Genomic DNA, 8,318 nt, shown 5'->3' with positions numbered 1-8,318 from the left:
TCCCACAACCATAGGGCTGATTTTCTATGGTGTTTTTATTTCAATGTAAAACTGAACTCTTAGGACACACCAGAATTTGATACAGCAAACAATACAGACTGCAACAATGATGCAAAATGTACACTATCAAATATAGCTATAATTGCAAATTTTTAAAGTGTATTGAGTATTAGGTGAAAATGTTATATAATAAGTTTAGTGCATTCTGATTATAGGTGTGATAGTAACATTTAGGTACTATATTTGTAGGTTCCATTTATAATCTTACTTTCTTATGTGTATGTTCTTATATACATTTATTATATATTTTTGTATAGATTTAGTTGTTTTAATTATAGACTGTAATACAACATTTCTATTTTAGAACTAAAATAGGTGGTATTACATTATTGTGGAATTGGTTCATTTGTGTTAAAATCCATTACCCACCTAGATTCCTAGTGTCTTTCAGGAGAGAAAATTGTTCATGCTACTGAAATATCTGACAAAAGTTATCATTCTATTTTATCTTTAGAATTTTTTTGATTGATTGATGCATTCTTCTTAACAATTCTTACATTAATCCTCCCACTACTTTATCAAGTTTCTCTCCCAACTGGACTCTCATACATAAAGAATAACACTCCGGAGAACAAGGGCGTATTGCCTCGTTAATTAATTCCAGGCAAATTTTCAGGCAGAAGAGAGCAATGGCCCTTGATCACCCTTAGAATATCTCTATAGTTGATAACCAAGTATTTTGAAGACATGCTGTCCCTCCCCCTCCCCCTTCCTGGTAGGGGCACAAAGAAAACTAGATAGAAGGTGACGGAGGACAATCTAACTTTGGGTGATGGGTATGCAACATAATCAAATGACAAGATAACCTGGACATGTTTTCTTTGAATATATGTACCCTGATTTATTGATGTCACCCCATTAACATTAATAAAAATTTATTTATAATAAAAAAAAGAAGACATGCTGTAAGAAAACAAAACTATGGTTCTATCACTATGGTTTAATTATACTAGGTAAAATGTTACTTTTGATACTAGTGAATACATAAGAAATATATCCAAGCTCTAAAGTGCTTTTAAGACTTTAAATGTCCTCTTTCCACTAAGGATCAGGCAGGCAAGGCAGCTCCAGAAGAGTTTGCAGATCTTCATTCCTTTGTGGTTACTATTACAAAATGACTTTCAATAATAAACAATAACATTAATTTTAAGTTCAACTATTTAATGTAAACTTCAAATATCTAAGTATATCATAGGCCAGGATTGTGCTAAGGGCTCTACATGCATTATCACATTTTATTCTGATACCATGTGGTAGGTACTATTAGCTTTCATGAGTGTTCAAATGTGACATGGACCTAAATTTTATGAGAGTAATTGGTCATAAAACATAGATTTCTTGAACTCATTCAACAAGCATTCAATGAATGAGTCCTTTTATATATAATGTACAGAAATAATGATTCTAAGCTCTTGAGGCAACCTAAAATATGTTCAAAACCTTTTATCTCACCAAATTAGTCACTGTGACAGCCACAATGCTGTATTCATAAAAGACAAGGAGAATGGTGACTTATGTTGACAAATGCAGCTGACCTCCTTAGTTCAGTCCATTAAGAAGAACTCAGAATTGATATGAAAAATGAACATAATGATACTTATAAAAACTCACAGATTGAATGATAGGATACATAGTATAAATCATTATCCAAATAATCAGGGCAGGGATTTAGCTGAAACAGGATTGGCCATGATTTATTATTGTTGATGCTGGATACTTGGTATATTTATATAATTTTCTACACTAAAATGTTAAAAATTAGTAAAAAGATAAATAATTTTGCAATTTAAAACTGATGAATTCACAAGAAAGCAAATATTTTTTGTGTTAATATTATAGTTCAATTCATCAAGTACATAAATTTCTTTCTCAAACAAAATACATTTATCACTTATAAAATTATACAATTTTCCGTTTGCCTTTGCCTACCTAAAATAATTGTGGCTAACGGCCACATAAATTATTCATTTTATATTGTGAATAAGTGATTATTCTTAAAACAGATTCAGTGCTCTTTAAAGTTGCTTTTTTTCATTCTCTAGTTGGCCCAGACCATTACTGAGTAAAATGTTCCTTAATGAAGAATACTACCTTACTGAACTTGGTTTTGTCTGCAAATCGGAGGAGTAATTTGAAATTCCTAAAGTCCAGAAATGAAGTTCAAAATGAGACAGCAAAATGCTATATTTATTTTTTAGTTCAGCCTTGTTACAAAAGAAATCAAGACGTTACAAAACAAGTTTAGTCAAAAAGACCAAAGCCCTGTTGTCATCACTCTCCTTAGATTCTTCTTTCCTTGTTTCCATTTTTTCCTCCTCAGCTGGGGCAGCAGAGGTGGAGGGGGTGGGACCTCCTGCTGGTGACCAGCTGCTGGGGCAGGTCCACCAGTCTCTATTTTGGAGGTGAGGCTCCCGATGCTGACAATGGCCAGAGCCTTTGCAAACAAGCCTGGACAGAAAAGTTCAACATTTACACCAGCTGCTTTAATCAGGACATTGATTGTATCATCGTTCACTGTCCCCTCACCGTTGTGCAAGATAAGGGCCAAGTAGCTGTGGTGAGCTTCAGACAAAGGCCATGGGCGTGGGGGCGCTGGGCAAGCAGAGGACTTTTCTCAGGGAAGGAAGGCCCGCCCCCGAGGCAGCCTTAGGCTCCTGGGAGGGACGTAGCCCCTTAGCTGCAGCTGGGGAAAGGCAAATGCTAAAATGTGCTTATTTCTTTGCTAAGGGCCTTTTTTCTGAAGTGCTTTTTTTCTTTTTCTTTAGAAACAATGCATTGTCAGAGGACATATTTTAAATCTGTGAACCTGGACATAAATAATCTGCACGCTGACTATTCTATGAAAATTGATTTCATCAATTAAGACAAATGAATTGATGAAGAGAAAAATATCATATTGGGAGGAGAGGGTCAGAGGAGAAGGTCAATAAAGAAATTGAATAGTGTTTCTGCTTTCTACCCCCCACCCCAGCACTTTCTGTAGAGAGGAGAAGCTGCTAATCAAGTTACCCGAGTCCAAGGCACTGAGAGGGTTGTTCTCGGTAGGTGAGATCACTGTCCTAAAGCCACTCACTTTGCTTCTTCCATTCGCCTCTAGATTCTTCTTCCTTTTCACTTCCATATCATTAAGCTTGGCTGACGCTGGCTGTACATAGTTGATGGTCTCCCTTGCCCTTTTACTTTGATTTCCATTAGGGAAGCAGATGAAAAAAATAAAGCCAAAGTTTAAGAAGACGGCAAATAAGAGGTTTTCCTTTAACTATGTATTACATCATATTCTTTACCGGACGCTGTGTCATACTTTGGTTTTAATCTATATGCTAATAATTTGGAATTTTAATTTGAATATTTTTCTTTTTATATATCCTACTGTTGGGCAAACAAGTGTGTTAGGCTTGCTTGCTTGTACTTTGTTGCCTACTGCCATTGTGAAGGGCCATTTTTTGCTATTGTTTGCTGAAGAAGGAATTTTTTCCTCAGCCTGTTTGCTAATCAGCCTTGAGAGAAAGGAGCGGTCTTATCTGCCTGCTTGCTCATGCGCCCTTGTGAGACTCTAATAAACAGAATGACCCACCATCCTCTGGCTCCACAGTTTCTTTACCTACAGTTTGCCCGAACCCAATGGGAACCTGCATGGCCAGAACCACCAGTTTTACGCCCTCTCTTCATGGTGTGTATGTGTGTGTGTGTGTGTGTGTGTGTGTGTGTGTGTGTGTGTGTGTGTATTTAAGTGAGGGACATCAGATGTGATTGTTGAAATGTTCCTGGTATCCAGGGTCAAAGTACCATAAAACTACCACCAGAAACCTTGACTATAAGAATACACTCAGCAACGGCATTAATTTAACATTATGTTATTTTTTGATTTAATGGCTAAAAATTTGGATTATTTTACAGAATTACTTTGGTGAGCAAATAATTATTTTTAAATTTGTGGGCCTGACAATGGCTGTATAAATAGTTGGTGCAAACATACCAAATTAGAAGTTGAAAGTTACAGAACCCAGAGGTATTTAATTTCACCTGTGTTTGCTTGAGCTTCTGGTTGACACGGCCTTTCTCGAAGACATGGAAATCCCTTTCCCTCCCTGCTCCCCACAGCTGCCAGGATTGATTTTGCAGCCACAGGAGCACCGTGCACAGCTGTGCCCTTCTTCACTTCAGCCTTTACCTTACACTTAATCTGAAAGCGGTTGCATAACCTCACCAGTGTCAAAACTTTAGTATTCTTAGTGTCTCTGCTATGCATCTTCACATTTCCCCAGACCTCCTGACTCTTTCTATGGTGAAGGACCCATATATGCTTAACCAAGTGCCTTCATACAGAAACACTCATTTAGCTAAATTCCAATGTATTATAAAAGAAACTGATTATTTTAATGCAAAACTTCTCACTGTAGTGCTAACATAAAGATTGATATATTTAAATATAAAGTAAAATTAAATAAACATGTGGACACATTTATGATAACTGATGAGTATGATAAATTAGCATTCTTCAAATATACAATTTTTAAAAGAGGTTTTTCCTCTACTTTGGTTATACAGGTAATGAATTTAAACTTGGTTTACAAAAATAAATGTGAAGGCATAATCAAGTATAAAGTTTGGGTTCTAAATTTTAGAGTTCTTTTATCCACATTCATTGTCACTTATTTTTAACCAGAGCAAATACCTGAGTAAATAGACCTGAAATAAACAATTTATCAGCTTATATGGATAATAGTACTGAAAATCCTGTGGTGGCCAAATGTACTGCATTGTCTAAAGTATTTTTAGACTTATATGGAGAAGGATGTATTTTAGGATTGTGGATACAGAAATCAGATTTTGTAACTCTCAGATTAAACCAGGTAAATGAAGTGTGCTGGTGGAAGGTATAAACAGAAGGCAAAGGGGGCCACAGCTGCTAATATTGATTCTTCAAAATATATTGGTAAGTCTTCTTCTAAACCCTCTAGAGTTGCTGAGTAGGAATTCATTGTCCTGTTTATATGTATTCTGATTAAAAAAATTAAAAAGCCAGAAGTCTGCACTTTACAATTGTGATACCAGAGTATGCCTACCAATGACTTGGATTGTGAGAGTATTCTCAGTGTGATAGGTGTGATGGAAAGTAAGAGAACTAACGTGTAGGGAATATACAAGGCTGGGCCCTTGGTTTTATTACTGGGAAGTAGTCAAGTTGTTTTTAATTTATAGGTTGAGTTAAAGCAACTGCTGTACTTATGCTTTAAGAACTGATTGATCTTCCAGGAACTCTCTATTAAAGAAATGATTCTTAATATATGCACCTCATATCTGTTCATTTACATATTGCCATACCTATGTGGTTAGCTGTACCCTTAAAGTGTTAGAGTGACGACTGTTGGCTGTCATATGAAAAATATAGGTTCTCCTTGGTTATTTTTTAGTAGTACAGTACTAAAAGAATTTTATGCCTATTGTTTGTGAAAGGGATATTATCCCAGAGAATCGTGTCTTACTCCATGCTATAACTGATTCGGACTCCAATAGCTTCCACCAGATCAAACCACTTACTTCCTGTCTAGCATCCTTCCTGTCTAGCATACTCCATGTGCAGACTCCAGAATCATCCTTTAAAAATAAATATTGATCATGCTACTTCTCTGCACTGAGGCCTCTCGTGGCTTCTCATGAATTTTAGAATGAATTCCAGTTCCTTACCAAGGCATTTAAGAATCCAATAATATGAATCTAATCTACCTCTCTATCATTATTTTTCTCCTGCAATCCCACTCTGTTGGACAGATTCGTTGTCTTATCAAAAATATTTTGAAAATTTATCAGTCAGGGTTTAAATCAAGTAAGAGAATGCTCTGTAGGTATTTTAATAAGAAAAAACATTCAGTACAGGGAATTAAGTGACTGTAAAACTGATGAAAATGCTGAAGGCCAAAAATCCAATTCTAACTCAAGGTTCAGTACTAATATTCACAGTAACGATGACATTCACTAGGGCAGCCACTTCCTCTGATGCCACACCACAGGAACTATGTTAGGATCAAAAAGCCTCTACCAGAGATGACAACTGATTCAAGAATACTGAAAAATGGGCTCTGGAACAGAACTGCAGAAACATCACCACTGAAATTGGGATGAAATGTGGTTTCTGCTTCATTTTTTTTCTTTCGATTGTCATTTCCATTATCACTCTGGGGAAAATCAGCTTCTTTCTTTGGGCAAAGAACAGTCTCTGGAACACAGTGGTTGTTCTTTTCTAAACTTTCCTATTTTATTTAGAGAGTTTCTTTTTCAGATATATCAACATTTAATTGAGAGAGGTTTCAAAATTATTTATTTACTTATTTATTTACAGAGACAGAGAGAGAGAGGGATAGACAGGGACAGACAGGAATGGAGAGATGAGAAGCATCAATCATTAGTTTTTTGTTGCGCATTGCAACACTTTAGTTGTTCATTGATTACTTTCTCATATGTGGCTTGACCACAGGCCTCCAGCAGACCGAGTAACCCCTTGCTCCAGCCAGTGACCTTGGGCTCAAGCTGGTGAGCTTTTGCTCAAACCAGATGAGCCCGTGCTCAAGCTGGCAACCTCGGGGTCTCAAACCTGGGTCTTCTGCATCCTAGTCCGATGCTCTATCCACTGTGCCATCGCCTGGTCAGGCGAGGTTTCCAAATTTTTATTTTTTTGTATTTTTCTGAAGTTGGAAATGGGGAGGCAGTCAGACAGACTCCCGCATGTGCCTGACCGGGATCTATAGCATCCACCGGGTATGAGAACAAACGTCAGAGACTTTCAGGAGTTAAGATGTTACTTTATTGGCCAGTTTAACCTGCGCAGGGGTGAACTCCCAAGATGTCCGGAGACACCGTGCCCACAAGGAGCTGCAAACGGAAGCCGCACCTGGAGCTTACAGCCAGGCCCTTATATATCCTAAGTGAGCAAGCATAGTACATAAGCAGATGTGGCAGTTTAGCTATTGGCTAGGGAGGTCACACGCAGCATAGCAACAGGGGCCGGTTTTAGCTTAGTGGCGAATTTCAAACAAACTTCTGATAAGGGTCTCTGACCTTCTTTGTTCTCAGCCTCACAGGAGCCATATCAGCACTTACTGTTCCTTCAATAGTTACACTCTTTGCAACACTCCCTGTTCCTTCAATAGTTACACTCTTTGGCAGCCCCAGTACTCCCTGAATCTAACAGGATCCACCCAGCACGCCCACCAGGGAGCGATGCTCTGCCCATCTGGGGCATTGCTCTGTTGAAACCAGAGCCATTCTAGCGCCTGAGGCAGAGGCAATGGAGCTGTTCTCAGCACCCGGGCCAACTTTGCTCCAAATGGAGCCTTGGCTGCGGGAGGGGAAGAGAAAGACAGAGAGGAAGAAGAGGGGGAGGGGTGGAGAAGCAGATGGGCGCTTCTCTTGTGTGCCCTGGCCGGGAATCGAACCTGGGGCTCCTGCATGCCAGGCTGACACTCTTATCACTGAGCCAACTGGCCAGGGCTCCAAATTTTTTATTATATATTATCATTATTTTAAATGGAGAAAGTATTCTCTGGTGAACTCATTAAAAGATAAGTAAAGATAACTTAGGAGACTGAGAGATCAAGAAACAATTCATATATGAAAATTTGAACTTATTGTATGGATTCTATTTATGTTTGATAATAATTGAGTACTATAAACGACCATCTGTGACCTAACCACTTTATACATGTTACTTCTTAATATTTTTAACCACTTCCTATCCACCAATGTTGTAGTGATTCTTATTCCAATTTAATAGATAAAAAGATAAATGTTAGTGCTGTACTGCGGTCACTCATATATTGTGGGGATTAGGTTCCAGAACCCCCCGCGATAGGTGAAAATCCGCAAAGTAGCTGCCTTATATTGATTTTATTATTTATATATATTTTAAGGCTTTATAAACTCTCCCTACACGCTTATAAACCTTTTCATTTTTTTAGGCTAGAGAATGCTTATTTTATTGCAAAAATACTTAAAATAATAAATATATAAAAATACCTACATACCACAAAATCCCATGATATATCGAAAAATCTACGATACAATAATAGATATATACAATACAATTTAAAAATCCGCGATATATTGAGACTGCAAAAAGTGAACTGCGATATGGTGAGGGATGAAGGGAGATATGTGTATCTGAATAATTAAGGTTAGCATTCAAAACTAATTATGATTGCTACCAAGGCTTTTTTTTTTGTCTGTAAAATAACACCAAATTTTTGTTTAAAATTTATGCC

Source organism: Saccopteryx leptura, chromosome 4, assembly GCF_036850995.1.
Source record: "Saccopteryx leptura isolate mSacLep1 chromosome 4, mSacLep1_pri_phased_curated, whole genome shotgun sequence".
NCBI classification, from domain to species: domain Eukaryota; kingdom Metazoa; phylum Chordata; class Mammalia; order Chiroptera; family Emballonuridae; genus Saccopteryx; species Saccopteryx leptura.
This window is presented reverse-complemented; position numbering follows the sequence as displayed.